This window comes from Pseudophryne corroboree, chromosome 12, assembly GCF_028390025.1.
Source record: "Pseudophryne corroboree isolate aPseCor3 chromosome 12, aPseCor3.hap2, whole genome shotgun sequence".
Classification (NCBI taxonomy): domain Eukaryota; kingdom Metazoa; phylum Chordata; class Amphibia; order Anura; family Myobatrachidae; genus Pseudophryne; species Pseudophryne corroboree.
This window is the reverse complement of record NC_086455.1, coordinates 86,551,034-86,568,523: the sequence shown is the minus strand read 5'-3', so window position 1 is coordinate 86,568,523 and position 17,490 is coordinate 86,551,034. Positions and strand designations below refer to the sequence as shown.

The following is a 17,490-nucleotide window of genomic DNA, read 5'->3' as shown; positions in this document are numbered from 1 at the left end:
CATGTTATTATACAGTCTCTGTGTGTTTAGACTTCTGGTGAAGGACACGTAGGAGGGTGTCAGCCTCAGAGGAGTTATGAGAAGAGATGCATTATTGTTTTGAAATATGATGTGTATCAAGTATTCATGCAAGTACCTCTTTCTATATAATGCCCTGCTGAATAAAGTGGAGCCAGTCTCATTTTGGTGGACATAACTGGCGTGTGGTGTCTGCTTTCTGGGATTCCCAATCGATTGGTAAACAAAGGGTAACAAACAGACAATTGAAGGGGATTGTTAGTAGGAGGCTTATCTCTGACAGTTACATGGGGGTTCATCCGGGATCGATAAGCTTATCAATATCAGATGACGATGCGACTGCTGGATATGTGTGCAACTGCTGACATACCCGGGTAAGAAAGTTAAAGCTTGATCATTATCTATCAACCGGATTACTTTGTCAGTACTTGTACAGTCATGTGGTCTGTTCATCTGATTAGGTAAGCAATACTCGATCATATGGACCCGATTGCCTGTTTGATAAATATTTATTATTTGTCTGTGTGCGCTGATAAAGATTATAAGTTTTAGCTTCACTGTTGCAAGGGAAAAATTTGGTTTTATTTTAAAGTTCTAAGTTTCAGTTTTGCAAGGAAAAAAATAATAAAAAAATGTGTTTTTATTTTTAAAGGACATGTCAGACCTGCAAATGCTCAATACTTTTGTGGTATAATCCTGCTATTGAGTCTGAATATTGTGAATATAAAGGTATATTGCAATATAGTGATTTTAGATTTGTGGGGAACCTTAAGACAGGTTTTGCAACAGTTGTGGGATGGCATGTTGATAAGGTGGTGATAGAAAAATTTATTGGTGATAAATTTCTGTATTGTCTTGATAAATTAATTAACAATGAAGGGAATTGGTTGAATCAAATACCTAAACCAAAAGGTTTTTTTCGTTGTAGTAAACCCCGGTGTTACACATGTGGTCATGCGGTACATAGGGGGGATACAATCACCTCATTTGGGGATAAATCAACGTATGAAATAGGTACATTTCTAAATTGTCAAACCTGTTATGTCATCTATGTTATAACCTGTGGGTGTGGAGTCCAATATGTGGGTCGCACCACTAGGACACTTAATGTTCGATTTTTAGAACATAGAAGGTGTATCCTGAAAGAAAACAAAATGCATAGCCTACCTCGACATGTAAGCCAATGCCCCAAGGGGAAGTTGAAGGATATTAGAGTACAGGCTATTGAACATGTTCCCCCTACAAGGAGAGGGGGGGATAGATTTAAGAATTTGTGTAGGAAGGAGGCATTTTGGATTTTTAAGCTTGGTACTATGACCCCGGTAGGTTTGAATGATACCATAGAACTAAATAATATCTAGGATACCAATGGCTGCTGTAGGCATCAAATTGGGGCTTATAAATTGAGTCCCAATGGGATGTAAGGGTGATTTTCAAAGGTAATAGGTATCAGGTGTCAATGGGGTGTCACCATATGTGGGGTAGGGTATTCCGATGTCTCTAAGGGGTTCATTCTTAGCTTTATATCAAGAAATAATAAGAAAAGTATGATCATCATTTCCAAGATGAGAAAGTTTTTGCCGATGGAGAATTTTACCTGTGCAGTATTATGAATGGGTACAATTGGTTATATAGGGTTAATATGGCAAAATGACCATGTACCTGTGAGATGTTGATTCTTTTTTTGGGGTTCTTGGTTTTGTATACATATGTATAAACCTAAAGATCTGAGTATAACGAGAAATGTATTTTATGAGGGGGGTATAAATTATTCTTAATCCATTGGGTCACCCTCATCTTATTTTGTCTATATAATGCTGTGTATGCATAATAATTTTTAATGTGAAATATATGATTTTAAACCTCTTGGTAACTATTTGGCTGTGAGACGCCTTTTTCTCTTTGGATTAGGGATTGTTTTTAATGTGTTTTAATATGTTTTAATATGTTTGAATTTGTCCCTTTATAATGGGTGCTATTTGTGGTGATTCATGTGATAGCAAGCTTACACTGCTGTTTATAATTATTAGTTAGCTGCATCAGCAATTAAATGTGATCTGAGAAGAGTATAAAGGGTCAAGGAATTTCAAAGGCGGTACTTCTGATGAAACAGCCCCTGTTCCGAGGCTGAGAAACGCGTTAAGTATCCTGCCATCCTTTTCTGCTGAAAAATTCATGCTGGGGGCTCCATTTCGTCCCACTGATTGATCCACAAACGGGAACCACAGTCGGAGCGAGGCAGCTCTAAGCTCCGTGGAGATCCTTCAAACCATAGTGTAAGCCACGGGCAGCCAGCGCCCGCATCGGTGAAGGAAACCTCGGCGTGTCCGCAATCAATAGAGACGGGGGTAAGCATAATATATGAACTGATAACTGCTGTAGAGCGGGCCACGCTCTGATTATAATTGAGTCATCTAACAAATATGCACCCCATAAAAGTCTCTTAATTATCGGACCACTACAGTTCAGTGCTTGAACGGAGATAAAAGTGACACATTATCTGAATTTATTTTGCATTCTGCAGTGGACCCATTTACAAATTATTTGTGTGGATCATACAACGGTATAAAGGACTATTAATGAACTTCTACATTAATTGTTCCACCTGAAGAGTGTGCACACTCTGGAGATTTCTCCATTCAGCAAAGTACATCTAAGGACTTTTTAAGAATTGTAACATCTTTTTTGATATAATGAAGGGAGCCTTCTAGTGTTAATAACAAAAAGGTTACCATATAAATTCCAGTTACATTGCAGCTTTGATAATATTTCAGCAGAAAGGTTTTTATTTGTTTTTAATATATTTTGTGATTATTAGTAACCACGGTAATAAAAATATTTCATATTTCTCACTATCGGTGACAGCGCTTCTTATTTGTTTCTATATTTGTATATATTTTTTTTGAGGGTCGGCACCTCAAATATAGAAGCTGCAGCCACCAAATCAGTGTTTTCATAGGTGTCTCACAGTCAATACATTAGCGCCCACTTTCTTGTTGTTTAAACTTCTTTGATAAATTAATTACCTGTTAATTATATACTCCTTGGTCCCAAAGCTACAGTTGGTGAAGGAAATCCTACTGACTATAAACAACGTTTAACCAGATGGCATAGACTTGGGTTAAGGCATTTAAAAACATACTCAGTCTTTGCAATCCAGTACAGCCAGGGGGGGTGTGTGTGTGTTTGTGTGTGTGTGTGTGTGTGTGTGTGTGTGTGTGTGTCTCTGCTAATACAAGAAAACTGCAGTCGGTTTGACATATAAGATTTTTTTTTAATAGTAGTCAGTTTTTCATAGAAAAGTGCACTAGCTGATATATTGCAGTATATTGGCCCTCATTCCGAGTTGTTCGCTCGCAAGGCGATTTTAGCATAGTTACACACGCTAAGCCGCCGCCTACTGGGAGTGAATCTTAGCTTCTTAAAATTGCGAACGAAAGATTCGCAATATTGCGAAAAGACATCTCTGTGCAGTTTCTGAGTAGCTCGAGACTTACTCGGCATCTGCGATCAGTTCAGTGCTTGTCGTTCCTGGTTTGACGTCACAAACACACCCAGTGTTCGCCCAGACACTCCTCCGTTTCTCCAGCCACTCCCGCGTTTTTTCCGGAAACGGTAGCGTTTTTATCCACACGCCCATAAAACGCCATGTTTCCGCCCAGTAACACCCATTTCCTGTCAATCACACTACGATCGCCGGAGCGAAGAAAAAGCCGTGAGTAAAAATACTATCTTCATAGCAAAATTACTTGGCGCAGTCGCAGTGCGAACATTGCGCATGCGTACTAAGCAGAAAAACGCTGCGATGCGAAGAAAAATACCGAGCGAACGACTCGGAATGAGGGCCATTGTCTACACTTGTCCATCTATTAATCACTTGTCACCAGAATTTATTCCTGTCTGTTCAAAGAGTTTAACATTATTAGAAGAAAAATGTTAAATCTATTGTTGCCAAAGGTAATTCATTTGCATATGAGAAAACATATGACTCAGTGATTTGGGAGGTTTTTGTGAACTAGATGGTTTTAAGTCAGTAATGACAGATTTTGGTTAGTTGTGTCAGAGGATTAAAAATCCAAGTGGTTTGCTTCCTTTGGTCCCGCATTGTTGATGAATACAGAAAACACTTAAACAATATAAGTGTGACATTTAAGATCTTTTAAACTGAGGTATTTTCCTAAGAATATATACACTTAATCCAAGTGTGATGTTTAGAATCTAAACTGAGAGTTCCCTAGGAGACACTTATTACTGTAAGTGTGATGCTTTAAAGCAGGGGTGGGGAACCTCCGGCCCGTGGGCCGTATAAGGCCTGCAAAGCCATTTGCTCCAGCCCACCCACTTGTGTCAGTGAGACACACCGCCGCTCAGCCCAGTGGCAGCGTGTCTCAGCTGTCAGGACAGGGAGGAGAGCGCGGCTATGTTGGGCAGCAGCGTGTAGGACTTCAAACCAGCCACCGGTTTGTGAGCCAATCAGAGCTCGCGGACCGGCAGCCAATCAGGAGCCACCGCTGCCAGTCCGCGAGCTCTGATTGGCTCATAAAACGGCGGCTGGTTTGAAGTCCTACACGCCGCCACCGGCCGACATAGCCGCGCTCTCCTCCTTGTACTGACCCCCTGACACGCCGCCGGATGGAGCAGCAGCAGTGGTAAGCAGCACAGTAGGGTGGGGGGCGCTGTGGGGGCATTTGTGGATCTGGCACGGTGGGGGCATTTGTATACCTGACACTATGGGGACATTTGTATACCTGGCATTGTGGGGGGCATTTGTATACCTGACACTGTGGGGGGCATTTGTATACCTGGCACTGTGGGGGGCATTTGTATACCTGGGACTGTGGGGGCATTTGTGGATTTGGCACTGTGGGGGTATTTGTGGATTTGTTACTGTGGGGGCATTTGTATACCTGGCACTGTGGGGGGCAATTGTATACCTGACACTGTGAGGGCATTTATATACCTGCCACTGTGGGGGGCATTTGTATACCTGACACTGTGGGGGGCATTTGTATACCTGGAACTGTGGGGGCATGTGTGGATTTGGCACTGTGGGGGCATTTGTATACCTGGCACTGTGGGGGCAATTGTGGATCTGGCACTATTAGGGGCATATGTGTATCACGTCCCATTTTAATTGGCAACACCCATTTTTTTGGCACGTGCGCACAGTAGCTCTAAGGGGCAGACCTACTGGGGGGCAGGGTAATTTTTTAAGTTGGGAATTTTTGTATGGCCCCCAAAGGATTTTATAAATATCCAAATGGCCCTTGGTAGAAAAAAGGTTCCCCACCCCTGCTTTAAAGAGTAAATCTTTTCAAGCTGAGGTATATACCGACCTTTGTCTTTGATACTCCGCAGTACAAGTAAAAGGTGCAGCCCCAAAGGATTTCGCAAAGTGAATTGATCAATCACACGAAGGGACCACACGGTGAGCCCATTTCAGCACTAGGGAAGGAAAAACAGGCACTTTTTCGTGCAATTTGTGTAAGGGGAAAACTTCCTAGAGGAAGGGAAGTGTTTACTAATGAGGGAGATTTGAAGCAAACAACAAACACTGAATTGATAAAATAAGATTTTACTCACCGGTAAATCTATTTCTCGTAGTCCGTAGTGGATGCTGGGGACTCCGTAAGGACCATGGGGAATAGACGGCTCCGCAGGAGACTGGGCACATCTAAAGAAAGCTTTAGGACTATCTGGTGTGCACTGGCTCCTCCCCCTATGACCCTCCTCCAAGCCTCAGTTAGGACACTGTGCCCGGAAGAGCTGACACAATAAGGAAGGATTTTGAATCCCGGGTAAGACTCATACCAGCCACACCAATCACACCGTATAACTCGTGATAGGAACCCCGGTTAACAGTATGATAACAATGGAACCTCTGAATAGATGGTTCGCAATAACAACCCGATTTGTGTAACAATAACTATTTACAAGTATTGCAGACAATCCGCACTTGGGATGGGCGCCCAGCATCCTCTACGGACTACGAGAAATAGATTTACCGGTGAGTAAAATCTTATTTTCTCTGACGTCCTAGTGGATGCTGGGGACTCCGTAAGGACCATGGGGATTATACCAAAGCTCCCAAACGGGCGGGAGAGTGCGGATGACTCTGCAGCACCGAATGAGAGAACTCCAGGTCCTCCTCAGCCAGGGTATCAAATTTATAAAATTTTTGCAAACGTGTTTGCCCCTGACCAAGTAGCAGCTCGGCCAAGTTGTAAAGCCGAGACCCCTCGGGCAGCCGCCCAAGATGAGCCCACCTTCCTTGTGGAATGGGCTTTTATAGATTTAGGCTGCGGTAGTCCCACCGCAGAATGCGCAAGCTGAATAGTGCTACAAATCCAGCGCGCTATAGTCTGCTTAGAAGCAGGAGCACCCAGCTTGTTGAGTGCATCTAGGATAAACAGCTAGTCAGTTTTCCTGACTCCAGCCGTCCTGGAAATATAATTTTTCAGGGCCCTGACTACGTCCAGTAACTTGGAATCCTCCAGGTCCCTAGTAGCCGCAGGCACCACAATAGGTTGGTACAAGTGAAAACCTGATACCACCTTCGGGAGAAAGTGAGGACGAGTCCTCAACTCTGCCCTATCCATATGGAAAGTCAGGTAAGGGCTTTTTTATGACAAAGCCGCCAATTCTGACACATGCCTGGCCGAAGCCAGAGCCAACACATGACCACTTTTCATGTGAGATATTTCAAATCCACGGTTTTAAGTGGCTCAAACCAATGTGATTCTAGGAGCTCCAAAACCACATTGAGATCCCAAGGTGCCACTGGGGCACAAAGAAGGGGCTGAATATGCAGCACTCCCTTACAACGTCTGAACTTCAGGCTGACATCCTTCCTGGCTTTGATCAGGATAAGAATGACTTCCTCTGGAATGCCTTTTTCACTCAGGATCCGGTGTTCAACCGCCATGCCGGCAATGCAGCCGCGGTAAGTCTTTGAACAGACAGGGCCCCTGCTGCAGCAGATCCTGTCTGAGTGACAGAGGCCACGGGTCCTCTGAGATCATCTCCTGAAGTTCCAGGTACCAAGCCCTTCTTGGCCAATCCGGAACAATGAGTATAGTTCTTACTCCTCTTTTTCTTATTATCCTCAGTACCTTGGGTATGAGAGGGAGAGGAGGGAACACATAAACCGACTGGTACACCCGCGGTGTCACTAGAGCGTCCACAGCGATCGCCTGAGGTTCTCTTGACCTGGCGCAATATCTTTTTTATTGAGGCGGGACGCCATCATGTCCACCTGTGGTCTTTCCCAACGGTTTACCAGCATTTGGAAGACTTCTGGGATGAAGTCCCTATTCTCCCGGGTGGAGTCTGCTGCGGAAGTCTGCTTCCCAGTTGTCCACTCCCGGAATGAACATTGCTGCCAGTGCTACCACATGATTTTCCGCCCAACGGGGAATCCCTGTGGCTTCTGCCATCGCCCTCCTGCTTCTTGTGCCGCCCTGCCTGTTTACATGGGCGAGCGCCGAGATGTTGTCTGATTGGATAAGTACGGCTGGTGAAGCAGGGGCCTTGTTTTGCTTAGGGCCTTGTAAATGGCTCTTATCTCCAGAAAATTTATGTTAAGTGAAAAACTCCTGTTTGGACATAGTCCTTGGAATTTTATTCCCTGTGTGACTGCACCCCAGCCCCGAAGGCTGGCATCCGTGGTCACCAGGACCCAGTCCTGTATTCCGAATCTGCGGCCCTCTAGTAGATGAGCCCTCTGCAGCCACCACCGCAGCGACACCCTGGTTCTTGCCGACCGGGTTATCCGCTGCTGTATCTGGAGATGGGACCCGGACCATTTGCCCAACAGGTCCCACTGGAAAATCCTTGCGTGGAACTTTCCGAAAGGAATTGCTTCGTACGAAGCTACCATTTTTCCCAGAACTCGTGTGCATTGATGTACCGACACCTGTCCCGGTCTTAGGAGGTTTCTGACTAGAGATGACAACTCCTCGGCTTTTTCCATTGGAAGAAACACTTTCTTCTGGTCTGTTTCCAGAATCATTCCCAGGAACAGAAGACGTGTCGTCGGGACCAGCTGTGACTTTGGAATTGAGAATCCAGTCCTGCTGTTGCAGCACTTCCCGAGAAAGTGCTACCCCCTTACCAATTGTTCCTTGGACCTCGCCTTTATCAGGAGATCGTCCAAGTACAGGATAATTAAAACTCCCTTCTTGCGAAGGAGTATCATCATTTCGGTCATTACCCATGGTAAAGACCCTCGGTGCCGTGGATAATCCAAACGGCAGCTTCTGGAACTGATAGTGACAGTCCTGTACCACAATCTTGAGGTACTCCTGGTGAGGAGGGTAAATGGGGACATGCAGGTAAGTATCCTTGATGTCCAGAGAGACCCTGTAATCCCCCTCGTCCATGATCGCAATAATCGCCTTGAGCGATTCCATCTTGAACTTGAATCTTTCGTTATATGTGTTCAAGGATTTTAAATTTAAGATGGGTCTCACCGAACCGTCCGGTTTCGGTACCACAAACATTGTGGAAAAGTAACCCTTTTCCTGTTGAAGGAGGGGTACCTTGATAATCACTTGCTGTGAATACAGTTTTTTGGATAGCCACCAACACTGCCTCCCTGGCAGAGGGAGTTGCCGGTAAGGCAGATTTTAGGAAACGGCGGGGGGGAGACGTCTCGAATTCCAGCCTGTACCTCGGAGATACTGTTTGAAGAACCCAGGGATCCACCTGTGAGAGAGCCCACTGTGCGCTGAAATTTCTGAGACGGGCCCCCACCGTACCCGGGTCCGCCTGAGCAGCCCCAGCGTCATGCTGTGGACTTACCGGACGCAGGGGAGGACTTCTGCTCCCGGGAACTAGCTGTGTGCTGCAGCTTTTTCCCTCTACCTTTTCCTCTTGGCAGAAAAGATGAGCCTCTAGCCCTCTACTTTTTTGGGGCCGAAGGGACTGTACCTGGTAATACAGTGCTTACTTTTGCTGTGGGGTAGCTTGTGGCAAAAGTTTTGATTTCCCAGCCGTAGCTGTGGAAACGAGGTCTGAAAGACCATCCCCAAACAGTTCCACCCCCTTCTAGGGCAAACTTCCATGTGCCGTTTTGAACCGGCATCGCCCCACCATTGCCGAGTCCATAACCCCCGTCTGGCGGCAATGGTTTTACATAGCGGTTATTAGTGATGCCAGTCGGCAATATATCCCTCTGTGCATCACGCATGTATAAGACAGCGTCTTTTATATGCTCTATTTTCAGCAAAATATTGTCCCTATCTATAGTATAAATATTATCCGACAGGGAATCTGACCACGCAGCTGCCGCACTGCACATCCATGCCGAGGCAATAGCAGGTCTCAATATAATGCCCATGTGTGTGTATATAGCTTTAAGGGTAGTTTTCTGCTTTCTATCAGCAGGTTCTTCAGGGCGGCCGTATCCATGATGGTAGTGCCACCTTTTTTAATAAGCGTGTAACCGCTTTATCTACCCTAGGGGTTATTTCCCAACGTGACCTATCCTCTGGCGGAAAAGGGTACGCTGCTTAGAAATTATCAATTTCTTATCGGGGGAAGTCCACGCTTCCTCACACACCTCATATCAACTCCTCAGATGCAGGAAAACTACTGGTAGTTTTCTGTCACCAAACATAATACCCTTTTTTGTGGTATCTGGGGTATTATCAGAAATGTGTAATACATTTTTCATTGCCTCAATCATGTAACGGGTGGCCCTATTGGAAGGTACACTAGTCTCATCGTCGTCGACACTGGAGTCGGTATCCGTGTCAACATCTGTGTCTGCCATCTGAGGTAGCGGGCGTTTTAGAGCCCCTGATGACATGTGAGACGCTTGGAAAGGCACAGGCTGAGCAGCCGGCTGTCCTATGTCGTCAAACCTTTTATGTAAGGAGTTGACACTGTCACGTAATTCCTTCCATAAGTCCATCCACACCGGTGTCGACCCCGCAGGGGGTGACATCCCATTCACAGGCATTTGCTCCGCCTCCACATCATTATCCTCATCATACATGTCGACACAGCAGTACCGACACACAGCACACACACAGGGAATGCTCTGACAGAGGACAGGACCCCACAAAGCCCATTGGGGAGACAGAGGGAGAGTATGCCAGCACACACCAGAGCGCTATATATCACAGGGATATCACCTATAGAGAGTGTTTTCCCTTATAGCTGCATAATATATATATACTGCGCCTAATTTGTGCCCCCCCTCTCTTTTTAACCCTTTTCTGTAGTGCAGGACTGCAGGGGAGAGCCAGGGAGCGATCCCTCCAGCAGAGCTGTGAGGGAAAATGGCGCCAGTGTGCTGAGGGAGATGGCTCCGCCCCTTTTTCGGCGGGCTTTCTCCCGCTATTGTAAAAGTTCTGGCAGGGGTTAATAAACACCTATATAGCCCCTGGGGCTATATATGGTGTCAGTTTGCCAGCCAAGGTGTTAATATTGCTGCTCAGGGCGACCCCCCAGCGCCCTGCACCCATCAGTGACCGCAGTGTGTGGTGTGCATGAGGAGCAATGGCGCACAGCTGCAGTGCTGTGCGCTACCTTGGAGAAGACAGAAGTCTTCAGCCGCCGATTTTCCGGACCACCTTCCTGCTTCTGGCTCTGTAAGGGGGACAGCGGCGCGGCTCCGGGAACGGACAACGAGGTCGGGTCCTGTGTTCGATCCCTCTGGAGCTAATGGTGTCCAGTAGCCTAAGAAGCCCAAGCTACCACCACTTAGGTAGGTTCGCTTCTTCTCCCCTTAGTCCCTCGTTGCAGTGAGCCTGTTGCCAGCAGGTCTCACTGAAAATAAAAAACCTAACATATACTTTCTTCCTAGGAGCTCAGGAGAGCCCCTAGTGTGCATCCAGCTCAGCCGGGCACAGAAATCTAACTGAGGCTTGGAGGAGGGTCATAGGGGGAGGAGCCAGTGCACACCAGATAGTCCTAAAGCTTTCTTTAGATGTGCCCAGTCTCCTGCGGAGCCGTCTATTCCCCATGGTCCTTACGGAGTCCCCAGCATCCACTAGGACGTCAGAGAAATGAGGTTTTACTGACACTGTTAAGAATTTGACAAACTGTTTCAGGGGCATAAGGTTTAATACATCACCTGTATGAATAAGTAGTTAAAAGCGTATACACATGTCGACAGAAGACGTATGCTCAGAATGTCTGTGTGTAGCATTTATAGAAAAGAAAGGGCAAGGCTCTTTTATATTGAGAGCCATTTCATTCTGTGCTGAACCAGGATTGTGGAGAAACTCTACGGGCTCAGTAGAAAGTGTTTATATATTGATGGGGTGTCACTTTATTCCAAAACCAAGTGATATCGGTAGAGAGTTGCTGAGTTTCCTTGCTAGTTCAGGAAATCGAGCACATAGCTGCATATCCTACGATCCTTTGGATCCTGGATATTGATACTTGGAAAAGTACCTAAGTGTTAAATGTTAAAATACTTAATGGTTTGGTTGTATCCAACCTCCAGAATAGTTTTATTGTGTCATCCACAAGAACAGTGGATCCAAATTGTTCCCTGGTTTATACAAAAGTATCAGGATTGAAATGTACAAATAGAGATTGTCAAAATTGTAATGTCTCTAGATCTGAAAAATGCAGAACTAATAATTCTGGAAGACTGCCCACAGCACGTACTGCTAGAAGTGGTAATGAGGGAGAAATAAGGGTTACTCCCTATAAGCAAGGTTCCTGGAAATGCGAATGTACATAATTGATATATCAAAGTTTATTGTACTAGTAACATTGTCAATTGTAATCTGTTGTTCTATGTGCTCTGTAAATATACAGGCTGGGGATGGGATGTGAGGTAACAATTCACCTGTTAGTTCTATGTGACTAATGACATGCGGATGTACAAATGTTTATGACTACAGAATATGGATAATATAATATAATATACATAACAGTAAAGAAAAATTGCATTAGAAAAATAGTAATTTTATTTCTTAAGGCCTTAGAAAGTTTTAAAGATAATTAGAAAGCAGTAAGTTTTATAGAACATGCTACTGCAAAGTATATTAATGGGTGACTACGCATAATTATGCAGATTTATATATATATCAATAAAATCATTTTTTTACATATGCAATGTGTATTTTAGTTTTGGGCTAGAGAATAATTCTCAGCTGTCAGGTAGCTGAGGGATAGTAAGCATAGTGCTCATTATTACAGTGCTTTATTATTATTTAAAATACTAAAAGTTTTGTGATGCAGTTTTGATAAAGGGGAAAAGGAGTTAGACATTGCAGCCCCAAACATATTGATTGAGAACATTACATACCATGGTGTCAGTCAAATATGTTGGGAATTGTAAACAAGTTGCCAGATATGAGGGAGTAGAATCCTGCTCCATTCTTTGAGTAAGTACGTGTATGATATATATATATATATATATATATGTATATATTACAGACAATAGTGCAAATAGCGCTGCTACCTAAATAACAATACTTCTAGTCAGAGATTCATAATATAGTTTAAATATCAAAATCCAAGTTCAATAACACTTCCCCAATTTTGGGGGGCTGCTAGAAAGGTCCTCTTATGTGGACCCTATTTCAAAAGTCCAGGTAAATTAGATATGCACAATGGTAGAACCCAGCGCATTCTGTGTTAAATTGTTTCCAAGTGAAAATGACATAATATTATGCGTACCGCAAACCATGTGTATTGAGGCCTGTAGTATAAATCGTGTTCTCCCCTGGTCACAATCCTCCGTCTTTCCAGGCAACTCCGTGAATGGACCGCAAGGAGACCAAAAGCGCAACAATAGTGTAATATTGCCAAAAAGGTGTGCTAGTATAAAATCTCAGATGTGATCAAGGTAATTTAAGTAGTTAAATAGTGCACCCTGTGTCAGATATAAACCATGGCCAATATTTACTAAAAAATCGAGTTTGTCCGATTTGTGTTTTTTTTTCTAAGTCCCAATCCGGGAATTCACTAAACACAAATCTCGGCAGTGTTTGGACTACTCGTAATGGTTTGAATGACAACGTTCACAAATACGAATGAATAGACCATCGGTCAAGCGCGGCTGTTATTACATAGAATACGGGAATTCACTATTCATTCGAATTTGGGTGTTAGTCTCTGAGTGCTCAAATGCGGTCGTATTTTTTTGCGATTCGTTAAAAAAAGCGGCAAAAAAATAGACCTGCTTTTTTCAGTCATGTTTACATGTGTTGCAAATAAAAAATCACTCACACCTGAATTAGGATGCCTATAAAAGGATGTTAGGCATATTTCAATACACCTACACTCAGAAATGGCAGCAGGACTGTGGGCCAGTGATCTTTTGTGTGCTGTGGGATTCCTCAGACTCAGACATCAGCCTGTAGGTAACCAGTGCCAAGAAACTGAACATGGTCAGCAGGTTGTACAGGTTCCGTGGAGGCTGCGCAGGCCTCGTGTTTTTAGGGGGCGTTTAAACTTGAACGCATTGTCCGATGATAAGGTCATACAGATGTTCCGTCTAAAACGTAACAACATTTTCCGTCTGTATGACCTTGTCAAACTAGGCCTAGACCCTGAGACAGCACGCTCTCGCTCTGTCTCAGGCCTGCACAAACTCCTGGCTGTGTTGCACTTTCTGGCTACTGGCAGCTTTCAGGCTGTGTCTGGGGATGTCATAGGAATCTCACAGCCCTCATTTTCCAGAATCTTAACACAGGTGATGTATACCTAACTACCTCTTCTGTTTTGTGTTTGTTTTAATTTCTCGGTAGCCAGTTCTGTCCTAAAATCTCATGTTTATTGTTCTTTCAAATATACACACAGGTGTTGGCTGTTTTGCAGCCCCACATCGAGGCCTCAATCTGCTTCCCTACCCAGGAGTCTCAGTGGCATGCCATCAGGGTAGATTTCTATGAGCTGGCTGGCATGCCCAATGTGCTTGGAGCCATAGATTGCACACACATTCAGCTGAGACCACCTAGGGGCAGGCAGCACATATATATAAACCGCCATTTCGAACACTCCACAAATGTGCAGGTGGTTTGTGATGCAAATCTCAAAATAATGAGTGTTGTTGCTGGTTACCCTGGGGGCTGCCATGACTCCTTCATCCTCAGTCAGTCATCCCTCTTTGATAAGTTTGAGGACGGACAAATGCCAGATGGATGGCTGCTGGGTATTGTCAAAGTCGAAAAATATTGTAATGCATGCCCCACGTACTAACCCCATGCACATGCCCGCTGCGCGTGCACTCAGTCTGGCGTGCGTGCACATATCCGCAATTTGCGTAAAGTAGCTTTCCACGTTCATGCGCCTCAGCGCGTGGTATGCGCATTTACGGTAGAGTTTGTGAACGCATAGAGGGTTATTAGAACATTACATATTTAACCCAAATAGTGTACATTTTAGATATAGTTCCCCTACACCACATCAGCTAGTATCAATAGTTTAAACAGTTCCAGGACTAAGAGATTCGCCTTTGCATGATAGGAAGGGTCAGATAAAGGTTGGAAGGTGATGTCTAGTATCCAGCTGTAGGGTATTTTGAGGGTAACATTCCGGTGTTAGTTAGAGAAAGATCGCATGTTCCTGCGTATAGTTATGTGCAAAAGTAGAATATGAACATTAACTGTATTTACTGTATATTATGTATGCGGCGGGAATCCAGAGGATACCACCCACAAGAGCAGTTGGGGAAAGACATCGCCCATCTATTCAAATCAACCTATGACCTCTTCTGTAATGTAAAGACACATCCCTGTGTCCAATGGACAATGAGATTACAGTGACCATTGTATTGTGTATGCATGTTGTGTATAAAAAGCCCATTGTTGCCTGGCCGGTCAGAAGACTCTGAACGCTATCTGTATGACCAGCGGAGGACCGGCCGGGTTGCGCTTGCGAACATTCTCACGTATGTACATTCTCTGTAGCCATTATTCTGTTTAGACTTATCTTGTTAGCCTGTAGTGTATAATTTGTACTGTTTACCTTTTGGAACAAATCCACTGTGGCCTTAGAACCCTGTGGTTTCAACTACAAATCAGTGTTGTGTCTTCACTTTCCTGCAAGGGTTTTAGAGTGTATTTATCTGTATAAGGGCCCTCATTCCGAGTTGTTCGCTTGCAAGCTGCTTTTAGCAGCTTTACACACACTAAGCCGCCGCCTACTGGGAGTGAATCTTAGCTTCTTAAAATTGCGAACGAAAGATTCGCAATATTGCGAAAAGACATCTCTGTGCAGTTTCTGAGTAGCTCGAGACTTACTCGGCATCTGCGATCAGTTCAGTGCTTGTCGTTCCTGGTTTGACGTCACAAACACACCCAGTGTTCGCCCAGACACTCCTCCGTTTCTCCAGCCACTGCCGCGTTTTTCCCAGAAACTGTAGCGTTTTTTCCCACACGCCCATAAAATGGCCTGTTTCCGCCCAGAAACACCCACTTCCTGTCAATCACATTACAATCACCAGAACGAAGAAAAAACCGTGAGTAAAATTCCTAACTGCATAGCAAATTTACTTGGCGCAGTCGCACTGCGGACATTGCGCATGCGCACTAAGCGGAAAATCGCTGCGATGCGAAAAAATTAACCGAGCGAACAACTCGGAATGACCACCAAGGTGTATAAGTATTGATAAGGTGTACGCACTGCGGGTACTTTATACCGGCAGCGCTACTTAAGGTTTAAGGTATAACATCGTTGCAGTACTTTGCTGTTAAGGGTTTAAAGTGTAATCATATCATTACATTGTATCATTAACAAGGTTTAAAGGTTATCAATTGTGTGTGCGCACGCTGTGTGTACTCTGTACGCTCAGCGCGGCGTGTGTACGTCAAGTACATACCACGTGCGGGACTCTGTACGCAAATAGCGTACAAAGTGCGTAGCACGTGTATTCAGTCTAGCAGCCATAGCAGTTCCACGGTAATAGTGTATCTAGAGGTATAGCTTTTCGGTCTAAGATAATATCGACATTATCAGTATGTAATTTGATATGTGTAGGCCGGCGTATACTTTGTCCAAATACAGGTGCAGATGTATTAACCTGTAGAAGGCATAAGGAAGTGAGAAACCAGTGATCTGTGCAAGATGATAAAGGCACCAGCCAATCAGCTCCAATATGTAAATGAACATTTAGGAACAGATTGTCTGCTGCCTTTATTACCTTGCACATATCACTGGTTTTTCACTTCCTTATGCCTTCTACAGGTTAATACATCTGCCCCACAGTGTGTTACTTATGTGTTGCTGTATCTTAACATGAATCACATTACTATATCTGTCTTTTAGGTAATGGAGGATATGGCTGTTTCTCTTGGCTTCTAACTCCATTGTCCCGACCTGATACCCCTGCTGAACACAATTACAATCATGCACATAAGTCCATGCGGAATGTGATAGAAAGATGTTTTGGTGTGCTGAATTCTAGGTTTCGGTGTCTGGATAAGTCTGGTGGCCTTTTGTTGTATAGTCCCTCCAAGGTGACTCAAATTGTGTTCTGCTGCTGCTTTCTTCATAACATGTGTTTGCAACAACATCTGCCACATGTTGAGGAGGAGGAGGAAGAAAGCAGCCAGCAAGCATGGGAATTAGAGACATCTGGTGATAATTGGAGTACAGATGTAGGGAGGCAGGTTAGGCAAGAGATCATCAATCGCTATTTCTAAGGTAAGCTTGGTTTGCTTATTTCATTTGTTCTGTAATCATAAATAGATGTTTTGCCTTTTTTTCCCCAAAACCATTACTCAGAATGTGTCTGTCTCCTTGACACATACAAACATACCCTCGCTTTATGAAAAAACAAATGTCGCATGTGTATTGTGTGTATTTTTATTCTCAAAACAACAGATTATGGCCCTCATTCCGAGTTGTTCGCTCGGTAAATTTCATCGCATCGCAACGATTTTCCGCTTAGTGCGCATGCGCAATGTCCGCACTGCGACTGCGCCAAGTAAATTTGCTATGAAGTTAGGATTTTACTCACGGCTTTTTCTTCGCTCAGGCGATCGTAGTGTGATTGACAGGAAATGGGTGTTTCTGGGCGGAAACAGGCCGTTTTATGGGCGTGTGGGAAAAAACGCTACCGCTTCCGGAAAAAACGCAGGAGTGGCTGGAGAAACGGGGGAGTGTCTGGGCGAACGCTGGGTGTGTTTGTGACGTCAAACCAGGAACGACAAGCACTGAACTGATCGCAGATGCCGAGTAAGTCTGAAGCTACTCTGAAACTGCTAAGAAGTTTGTAATCGCAATATTGCGAATACGTCGTTCGCAATTTTAAGATGCTAAGATTCACTCCCAGTAGGCGGCGGCTTAGCGTGAGCAACTCTGCTAAAATCGCCATGCGAGCGAACAACTCGGAATGACCTCCTATGAGTGGCATGCATTAAGTCAGGATAAGTGATCGTAAACTTGCAGTGCTAATTTCTTACAAGCCCACATAATCCATTTAGTATTTCACTTTATCATTGTGTGTAATGTCCTAATGCACAGGTTCACAAACTCGGCCCTCAAGACCACACACAGTGC

General features: G+C 44.4%; 1 protein-coding gene across 15 annotated transcripts in view; it reads right to left on the bottom strand.

The window, feature by feature from the left end:
- Nucleotides 1-17,490, bottom strand: part of LOC134980775 (protein SIX6OS1-like) — a 987,982-nt gene that overhangs the window by 42,106 nt on the left and 928,386 nt on the right. The window lies entirely within an intron of this gene.